Genomic DNA, 10276 nt, shown 5'->3' with positions numbered 1-10276 from the left:
AGAGTACAATGTAAGCTAAACTGGTCTGCTTGGGGGAAAGGGTTCAATACAGAATTGGATCAGGCAGTAATTCAGCCATGTTGATTACAGGTGCAATATTTTCAGGAAAGATGGTCTCTTCCATCTCATCCGGTGACACAGCTAGATTTAAAAAGCAAATGTTTGGGTGCAAAGGCTTTTGAGCTTGTTAGCTGAGTAACATGACTTGTTTACTGAAGCATAATGTGAAATTAGTGCTGAAATTTTCTGTATATTCCTTTCTATTGGTTGTAAATTGAACATTCTCTCTCTTGCTAATATCTTATTGAGTTTACTATAGAAACAGCTATTTAATGTATATACAGACACAGATCTTGGATCCAGCCCTAAATTTCCAAGAAAACACTACCATCCTCTCTCCCCCCAGTTTTGAGGGTACATTGTCTCCATGGCACATAACATAAGCAAGTCTTAGTCCAAAACTCCTTTTCTGCTTTCTCCAGTACTGATTAATAGCATCTGAGACAGTGGCAGTTTCCATAAATATACCAACATTTCTTGATTGCAGTGTGTCCCGGTTTTAGCTGGACAGAATTGATTTTCTTCATAGTGTCAGGTATGATTCTAAGTTTTGGCTTTAGGAGAAAAACAACGTTGATAACACACCAATGTTTTAGTTGTTGCTGAGCAGTGCTGCACAGAGCACAGGATATTTCAGTTTCAGTTTCTTGTACTGCCCAGCCAGTGAGGGGACTAAGGCACAAGGATCTGGGAGAGGACAGAACCAGGACAGGTGACCCAAACTGGCCAAAGGGATGTTCCATATCATATGACATCATGCAAAAAAAGCTTGAAAAGCAGTGGGGATTGGGATGGGCAGACAGCTGTTGCTTATGGACTGGCTGGGCACTGGTTGACAGGTGATGAACAATTGCTTGTGCATCACTTGGTTTGTATATATATATAAATAATTATCATTACTATTATTTCTCTCTCTTCCTTTTATGTATTAATAAATAGTTTTAATCTCAACCTATGAGTTCTACTTCCTTTTTTCCCAATTCTCTCCTCCATCCCATGGAAGTGAGCCAAGGGCTGTGTGGTGCTGAGCTGCTTGCTGAGTTAAACCCAGTACAGTGCTTTACCTCGGGGTCACCTCATTCTTACTCAGCTTGGCTCCATGACCCTGACCATCAAAAGAGAACATAGATAGCAGAGGCAGGACCAGAAGCAGAATAGGTGCTTCAGCACAGTGCCAGGTGGACACAGATATGCACAGATATGCAACCTGGCCCTTAAATATTCTCCAGCCTTCTGGAGAATAAAGCCTGCTCTGGGTGTGGAGGCACTGTCTTATGATTAGCAAACAAGGTGCCAACCCACACGTCTCCATCCTTACACTGCAGAGTTCCTTAAAGACGGTCAGAGGGAGCAGGCTCATTAATACTCTGGAGTCCAGCATGAAGCTGGCCTATGGGTAAGGACTGATGCGCAAGGAGGGTGCATTAAAGCCATGAGAACTTGACCTGTACTTAGGGCAGGAAGTCACAAAGTATAAATGTGTCCCCTGGAGCTATGGAGAGAATCTCAGGAAGCAGAGTGTAAACCATTCTGTTTCCCCCTCTGCAGTTTTGCCAAGGATTGACACCCCTGTTTGCTTAGGAAAGGTGCCTTTCATACCTGCACTGCTGCCATCTCACACAAAAGCTGGGGAAGAAAACTTCTAAGCAAGTATGTTGAATCTATACGGGCCTGGGCTCTGCAGGAAACACAGATAGCTAGCCCTCTCAGCTCCATTGAGAGGAGCTCTGTAATTTATGGGCACCCAGGGGCACACTCATGTGGAAGTGCAATCTCCTCCCTGCGTTTAGGGTTACAGCCTGTGGGCCATTTTCAGACCTATCCGGGAGCTTTCTGTGCCAACAAAGGAAGAGCAAGTAGTGAGGAAGTGGAGCCCTTTCACAGCCATGGCCACAGATATGCTGGCTGTGTGATGAGCTTCCTTGCAGGCTGTTTTTTAAGAGGGAACTTCCTTGCAGGATGTTTTTTTTAGCACAGGCTGGGAACTGCTACCTCTGAAATCAGCCTTTGTGTTTCTAACATCACCATCTCAGAGATTAATTCATCATGGGAGATACCAGGGGACTAAGTCACCCTTCTTCTAGCTGAAAAACCTAGAAGTCACCATCAAAAACAGAGCGGCGGCATCTTCCCTTATCCCATCCTGAGGCACTGTACTCACCCTCCAAGGCCCTAATGTCATCCCCCACTAAATGTCTACCCTTTAAGTATGGTGCTTTTTAAAAAGTGATTTTCTTAAGTGGAGATTTTGACTAATTTATGAAAAGCTGGAGGGTGCAATTACATGGTAAGGAAAGCCTTTTCAGCATAAAACTGATGCTCCAGTATCCACTGCCGCTCAGTCAGTTTGCAGCTAAACCATGCCTGTGAGCTGTCAGTGGGCCTCACACAACCAACATAAGACCAGAAGTGACTTTGCTGTATTTGTAAGCCTTGCCAGGCCAGAGTTGCATGCTGGCAAGAGGCTTGGAGAAAGAAGTCTTTATTAGCTGAGTGTCTTAGGGGTGTGAAAAGTGCAAACAGGCAGAAAGTTTCTCCTTTGAAGTCTCAATTCAGGAAAGCAGGTATCTCATGATGCAAAAAGCAGAGGCAATGCAAAGACTGGAAGCAGAGCTGGGGCAGCAAGGCTGCAGAATGCACATCAGTTAAGGGATGAAAGAGGTTGTGAGCCATGTTCTTGCACCACAGGTTTTGTGACATATAGAAAAACTCTTGTGCCCTAGTCCTAAAGTGCAAGATGGGTATTTTGGTATGATTACCCTTTCCTCTTGAGGAACTACCATTATACAAGAGTGCATTTCATAGAATCTTAGAATCACAGAACAGCTTGGGTTGGAAGGAACCTTAAAGATCATCTAGACCCAAGCCCCTGCCATGGACAGGGCTGCTACCCAGCAGATCAGGCTGCTGAACTCCTCATCCTAAGTGTCGTTTTCTGCAGATGACTATTGGCCTTAGAGAAAGAAGACTGGAGTAAGTACCAAATGCTCTTTAAAATCCCCCTTTGTATCTTTTGCAGATCTGGCTTTTGTATAAGTGTGCATTTAGGATTCAATCCTGTGAAGTCTGAGTCAGGAAAGTGTCTCTGACCCTTTGCGTGCAGTTTCAAGAAAACACATGAAATAAGCCTGTGAGTGGGCTCCTGTCACTGATAAAAGCCAATATCCAGTGATGCTGAGAGAATTAGGACTATGTTTGGCAGTTAGCTCAACTTCTCAATGCAGAAACAAGCAGGCCTATGTAATTCAGGGAAGTCCTTTTTTGGACCTCCGTGCATTATTCAATTATTCTATTTGACAAGAGTTTCTGCCTGGCTGGAGGGGGAGGCTAGATGAGATCCACAGGTCCTCCTGCTTTCCAATGTCAGAAGACAGCTTTTCTATCCAGAATCTCACTAGGAAGTGTGAAAGCCTATGGCTCATCCTAGCAAATGCCTCCAAGGTTTAAAAGAGAAGGCTTTCATTTATAACAGTAGCAGATAGCCGTGGCAACTAGATAGGAGCCCTGCCCACTGCTGAAAGCCTAAGAAACATGGCAGAGTAGCTTTAGAGGATGGGCCTGGGGGCCATAGAAGAATGGGCTGGCTTGCTAATGGTTTCATACAGATGGCTTGGTACCATTGCCTTCATAATGGGGAAAGATTCTTTGGGAAGAACTGTTTACCCAGCACCATCTCTCCTCAATGGTTTTATATGTATTCAGTCCTAGCCCCACACAGCAGTGGTGGCTCCAGCTACATTTAATTGCTCTGATTTTGGTTTATGTTCTGCACAATGGCATGTTTGGTTCAGCCTTGAAGTGAAGATGTAGTTCAGCTATGGTACCACTTATCTCCTTCATATTAAGCGTGCATTCAAGAACCTCACTGGAGCTTGTACATGCTGCTGCTACTTTCTTGTTCCTGGCAACTCATTTGCTTAAAAGACACCATAATGATGAAAAAAAGATTGTGTCGTCATAGTTGTCACAGGAGAGATAACTGGAACTCTGTTTGAGCACACCTTCAACACAGGATTTAGAGGTCAATAAGGTTATGGACAGAGCTACCAGTGGAGACAGTGCAAATGCAGATCCAGACTAGTTAAGAACGTTACACAGCAGACCCTGTAGAAGTTGTCACCCTACCTGACAAGGGTTGGATGCTCTTCTAGCTCCTCAAGAAAGAAAAAGAACAAAAACAGGTGTCATGACTGAAGGGCAGTTATTACTACCCTCACTCTGCAATGATATTTCAGCACATAAATTCAGAATTAAAAATTACATGCACTGTATTTGAAGACAAAGTTGTTCTGTTTCTTAGAGCAAGTAGAAGGCATATTAATTTGTTCATTGTTTTTTTTTTTTTTTTTTTTTTTTACTGAGGAGAAACTGAAGTTCCCAGATGGCTGAAACTAACTCAAGTTCTGACTTAAAAAAAGTTAGCAACAAAAATAAAGCTCGATTTGAAATTTAATTTCAGCTCTGCTGCATTGATGGGCTGTCATAAAAGAAGCATCTTCACAGTTGCCTAGAGGACAATCACTGACAGGCTCATATCCAGCTATGTGGTCTCCTGAGAAAGTGCAAGGCTAACTCCAAACTGCATGAAACATTTTCACAATGTTGTTTCTTTTATCTTCCTGGGACATTTTGCAGTATGTGAAGAAAACTGTCTATGCAGTTCTTCGCAGGATCTGAGCTTTCAGTGCCTTGAAGCAGGGATCACCATGTGTTGTGCTTGACTGTACAGCAAATAACCCAAGAGGATTGCTGGTGGCTTACTGCCCTGCAAATAGATGGCCATGAGGACACATTTGATTGCTTCTAAGAAGTCAGGCCTGACTGAGTTTGCTCATACAGGGGAATTTGCTGACAATACAAACTACCTGACCCGACCGCCACCACTGCAAGAAAAAATACCAGCCCCACTGAAGCTGGTTAACAAATTCATGTTAAATCCAGCTGGCAACTGGCCATGAGTGGTGTTCCCCAGGGGTCAGTACTGTGGCCAACCCTGTTTAATATCTTAATTGACGATCTGAACGTGGGTATTGAGTGCACCCTCAGTAAGTTTGCAGATGACACCAAGTTGAGAGGAAGTGCTTACCTGCCTGAGGGTAGGAAAGCTCTACAGAGGACAGGTGGGGTTGCTGGGCTGAGATCAATTGTATGAGTTTCAACGAGATCAAGTGCCAGGTTTTGCACTTTGGTCAAAATGACCCCATGCAACACTACAGGCTTAGGGCAGAGTGGCTGGCAAGCTGCGTGGTGGAAAAATATACAGATGTGCTAGTTAACAGCTGGTTGAACATAAGCCCATGTGAACAATGTGCCCAGGTGGCCAAGAAGGCCAATGGCACCCTGGTTTGTATCAGTAATAGTGTAGCCAGAAGGAGCAGGGAGGTGATTGCCCCTCTGTACTCAGCTCTGGTGAGGCTGCACCTTGAGTACCATGTTCAGTTTTGGGCCCCTCACTATGAGAAAGACATTGAGGCCTTGGAAGGGTTCAAAGAAGGGCAACAAAGCTGTGAGGGGTCTGGAGCACAAGCCTTACGGGGAGCAGCTGAGGAAGCTGGGATTGTTCAGTCTGGAGAAGAGGAGGCTCAGGGGTGGCCTTACTGTTCTCTACAACTCCCTGAAGGGAGATCGTGGTGAGGTTGAGGTCGGCCTCTTCTCCCAGGTTAACTGTAGTAGGGTAAGAGGGAATGGCCTCTAGTTGCACCAGGGGAGGTTCAGGTTGGATAGCAGGAAGAATTTATTCTCAGAAAGAGAAGAGTGGTGAAGCACTGGCACAGGCTGCTCAGGGAGGTTGTGTAGTCTTCGTGCCTGGAGGTGTTCAAGAACTGTGTGGCTGTGGTGCTGAGGGACATGGCTCGTGGGCACGGTAAGGGTGGGCTGATGGTTGGACTTGATCTTAGAGAACTTTTCCAATCTTAATGAATCAGTGATTCATGTGGTTTCTTTTGTGGTTAAGCTTCACTTCCATCATATTCTCTGTGGGTCTGTTTCTGGCTTAGTAACTGCAGGAAGATGTTCACTACATATTTGTTTGTACAAAAAAAAAAAAAAAAGCCACATTACACAATGCTATGATTACATTTTATAACTAATTAGAGACTTGCCTACACTATGTCTTCCATCCTGACAGCTTTGCTAACATTTTTCAGAGCCAATTAGAAAACAAGTACAAAATAAGTGTTTTCACTCAGATAATTTCTCCCTTCTTTGTAGAAATTTTTAATTACAGTTGCAAAAAATTAAGATAGCTTTTCCCCCCCAAAGACATCCTGGAGAAATAATCATGCTAATTTAGCAGACAAGCTGAATTCAACATGTTTCTACCCCTTTTAAATTTTCTTCAGTTATTCTGCAGGCAATTTCTCCTCATATTTCCTGGAAGACATCAGACATCTACCTACGTAAATGGAACATTTTGCACATTGTAGATCCCTCCCAGGAGGATCAGACTTCCTGGTGCTTCCTGGATGGATGTCTATGTACACACCACTGAGATCCACCTGGAGTTTCCAGGGCTGACTACTCCTGCATCTTCCTTCTAACCCAGTGAAGGGCTTGAGAAGGGGTAAAGACATGAAGGACTGCAGCACCCCTCCTTCCCATTGCTACGTCTACTGTTTTTCAGCTAGCAGGGCTGACGGCTATGCACGGAGCTGTGGTTCCCAGGGGGAGTGCCAAATTACCCTTCAGGGACTACATTTCCCTTTTCAGCCTAGCAGAGACAGTTTTGGCACCTCTCTCTCTCTTCTGGGTGCAATTTCATGATACAGCCACAGTGCAAGCAACAAACCATCAGGTGAGTGGGTAATTTATGGACTGACCAGGATAAGACACTCCTTCTTGTGGCGGGAAATCAGTTAAATTCACTCAGACCACTTGAGCTTTACCACTGAGGTGTGCTCTGCTTCTGCTTCCCCAGCTGCAGTATGATGACAGTGCGATTCTCTCACCCCTTTGAAATGCTCCATAAACACAGTATTTTCTTTTTGCATTAAATATGGGTTCTCTATTTACTATGTTTCATTAGATGATGCATTATTTTTTTTTACAATATTTTCATTTTTCCTCCTAATGTTATGAATTAATATCTGAGTAATTCTGTACAATCACGCTATTCTGTTATCATCTTATTCTCACATTTTAAACAGTTCCTTATTCTCACCTTCTAAATAGTTACTTTTATGATTGCACGTTTATAAAAAATACTTTCAAATTAGGGAAAGGGGTTTGCAAATGGTCCTTCAACTCCTTCTAGCCTGGCTTCAAATGACCCTCTGCTGTTTTTCTGAAGGTCTGAGGCCTATCGCAATTCAGCATGTACTTTCTCTTCACCTCCTGCCAGTGCCAAAGAGATTTATTTCTGTTCAGCTTTCTCTCTCCATTCAAATTGACATTTCTATTATTAAGATGTGTTTTGAGAACAGAATTCTACTCTTTACTCTTTGTTTTTGGCTTCTGGCTGACTATGCCTGATCATTACATGTAACCACTTTACTTTGTAATACATTCCCCATATTTCCCTTCCAGCTGACCTAACACTTTCATACAGTAACGTACTACAAAGTTCACTAACCCTTTTTATCTTGAGGCATAACTGGGGATCTGTGTTTCTGAACCTCTGATGCGGACATCAATACATCTCAGCAAACTTTCTTTCAAATGCAGACAAAGTAGACTACTTTTTCTCAACTCAATGAAGAAAGCTCCTTTGCCTCCTTTATTATCTGCTTTACGATATCTGCTCATAACTTAAATAGTGAGAAATCCTAGCATTATCTTTCATGGTGTTTATAATATATGTTGAATCCAAACTCACTATAACTGTGCTAGTCAGAGGGTGAATCATAGCTGATGAGCCTGTTAGCAGAGTTTGAACATATTGTGCCCCAAAATCTGTGCAAATCTCTTTTGTGGCTTCTTTTGCTCAAGACTGGCTGTGTTTGGCTGCACAAAGTGGCTTTCTTTCACATTGCTGGTTAATACTAGGTAGCAAAGGCACATACACAAGCTCTAGAGGCCTTTCAGAAGTTCCTGTCCTGTACCCACGCAGTGCTGCACACACATGTGGATGCAAGAGCTCTGGGCTGTCCTCTACAGACCTGCTGGCAGTAGGACTCACTCTAGGAGCCTCTCACCTATGATGTCCTCTCAGCCATCTGCATACAGCTGCTCCTATGGCCTGGGAACCTGATTCCAGTTAAACTGATTCCAGCAGTCTTATGAAACAGACAGAAATGTGCTAATTTTGAGTACAGCCCAGTTCACTACTTGGCCCTGAAGTCTTAAGGCCCAGATTCAGTGGAATGCTTTGGTTTACATCTTCTGTGCAAAGTAGAGAAGCATCTCCTTCACTTCAAGCACACACTGAAATTCTGTTGAAATCACTTTGCAAGGGATGAGGTAAACCTAGCAAAGCTACAAACAGATTATTAAATTAAAATGATGATTTTATCTCTTAGGTCTCTGTTAGTAGGTCTGGAATGTGGCTTTCTACCGAAACATGGCAGTGAAAGTATAAATTACTTTGATAGTCTCTACAAAACATTCCCTTTGTCCTTCCTCTTCTGCTATTTTCCATCAGCAATTCACCACAAAGAAAGCACTTCCCACCAGTTCTTCATCTTAATCTGCATTGTCTGTATGCACATGAGCTGTGTATTTCAGAAAGTGTTGCTACTTATTTTCCACTCCAGAACTGAAAGAAACTAAAAATAGTCACACAGAAGGTACCTAATCAGCCTGGCAGCACATCCCTGTGCCATGGAAGATTTATTCTTATTCTCTGCAGCTTAATCTGGGCACTCTAAGAACGAACGCTATCTGGCTTCTGTGCCCGGAAAGGCATACAGCCAAACATGGGTCTGGCTTACTGCATTCCAGAGCAGAAACGTATTGTTGATGTGTTTTACACCTGTCTGCAAAGGGTGACACTTGTTTGGAAAACTGCTTTACTGGAGGGCAACTTACTTTGACACCTCCTGCACTGAATCAGGGATATTATGAGAAGATGATGGAGCAAGATGGCACAGACTCAGTTCTTGCTCTGATAGGCAGAGGAACTTCTGGCAGGCTGGCAGATGGCAGGTAGCATTCTCCCTCCCTCTAAAAACAGAATAATAGTTAAAATAGTTGAGACTGTACATAAGTGCCATATTCTTTGCCAGATAATGCTTTTTTGTTCTAAATGGTCAGCATGACCTAAGGAAAGAAGATGCATTTAATATACAGTTGGTATCGTTCACCTCTTCAAAGTCCAAAACACAGTAATGCACATAAAAGGCAGAACAATGAAGGGTTTTGGCTCTTGGTGTCTTCTCCTGGGGGGCATTGCTTTGTACTGCAAAACCAGTCAGTTCAAATGAAGGTAGAGACAGGGATCTCTGCTCTCTTGGAGTTGGTGGGAAGTTTGTCATTGATTCTGAACCCTAGGATCAGAGATTTGGATCTCCAGGATTAAAAAAGATGTGCCAAAATTAAAAATAAAGCAGAAGGCACAATGACTGCCTGAATCTGCGCACAGCCTGACACAGTTAGCCAGCACTTTGCCCACTGCCCGGCATGTGGTATTTAATTAAAACAACAGTTGGTGATGCAGGAGGGAAAACTCCATGCAACACCTTGATTCACCTTGGTGGGCAGTGGAGGGAGAGATTTCCAGCTTTATAGGTTTACTTACAGTAAGCCCTGAACATGCTAAAGCTAACTTATTTAGTAATTATACTAAAATGATCAGAAAGATGTTATCATAAATAAATTGAAAGGTATGAAAGTTCAATATTATATATCACAAGTGACAAAAACAAAACAAAAAAATGACAATCCTGGCAGGTTTCAGACTTGATCATCAACAATATGTACTTTTTCAAGGATTAGTTATCAGTCTCCTCAGAAAATATTGGTGAGTTTTACAAGTAGAGATGGTGATACGCCCTTCAGCACATTTTTTATCTTTAACAGACCACACCACTTGTGCAAAGTGCACTGGACATGGTTTCGGCGGACAAACCGAACGATGACACAGCCTTGCTGAAACGAGTCAAAGGCTCCTGCGTGCTACAGTCGGTCCGAAGTCGGATGGGTGATAAAGAGGCTCGGGAAGGACCACAACTTCGATTCTTCATTTCGGGAAGGGCGGCAGGCAGGCGGGCAGAGGGCAGGCAGGGCAGGGCCGGGGCGGGCGGGGGCGCAGCTGCCCCAGCCCCCGGGGCCGGGCCGGGGC

This window comes from Numida meleagris, chromosome Z, assembly GCF_002078875.1.
Source record: "Numida meleagris isolate 19003 breed g44 Domestic line chromosome Z, NumMel1.0, whole genome shotgun sequence".
NCBI classification, from domain to species: domain Eukaryota; kingdom Metazoa; phylum Chordata; class Aves; order Galliformes; family Numididae; genus Numida; species Numida meleagris.
Note: the sequence above shows the minus strand (reverse complement) of the source record.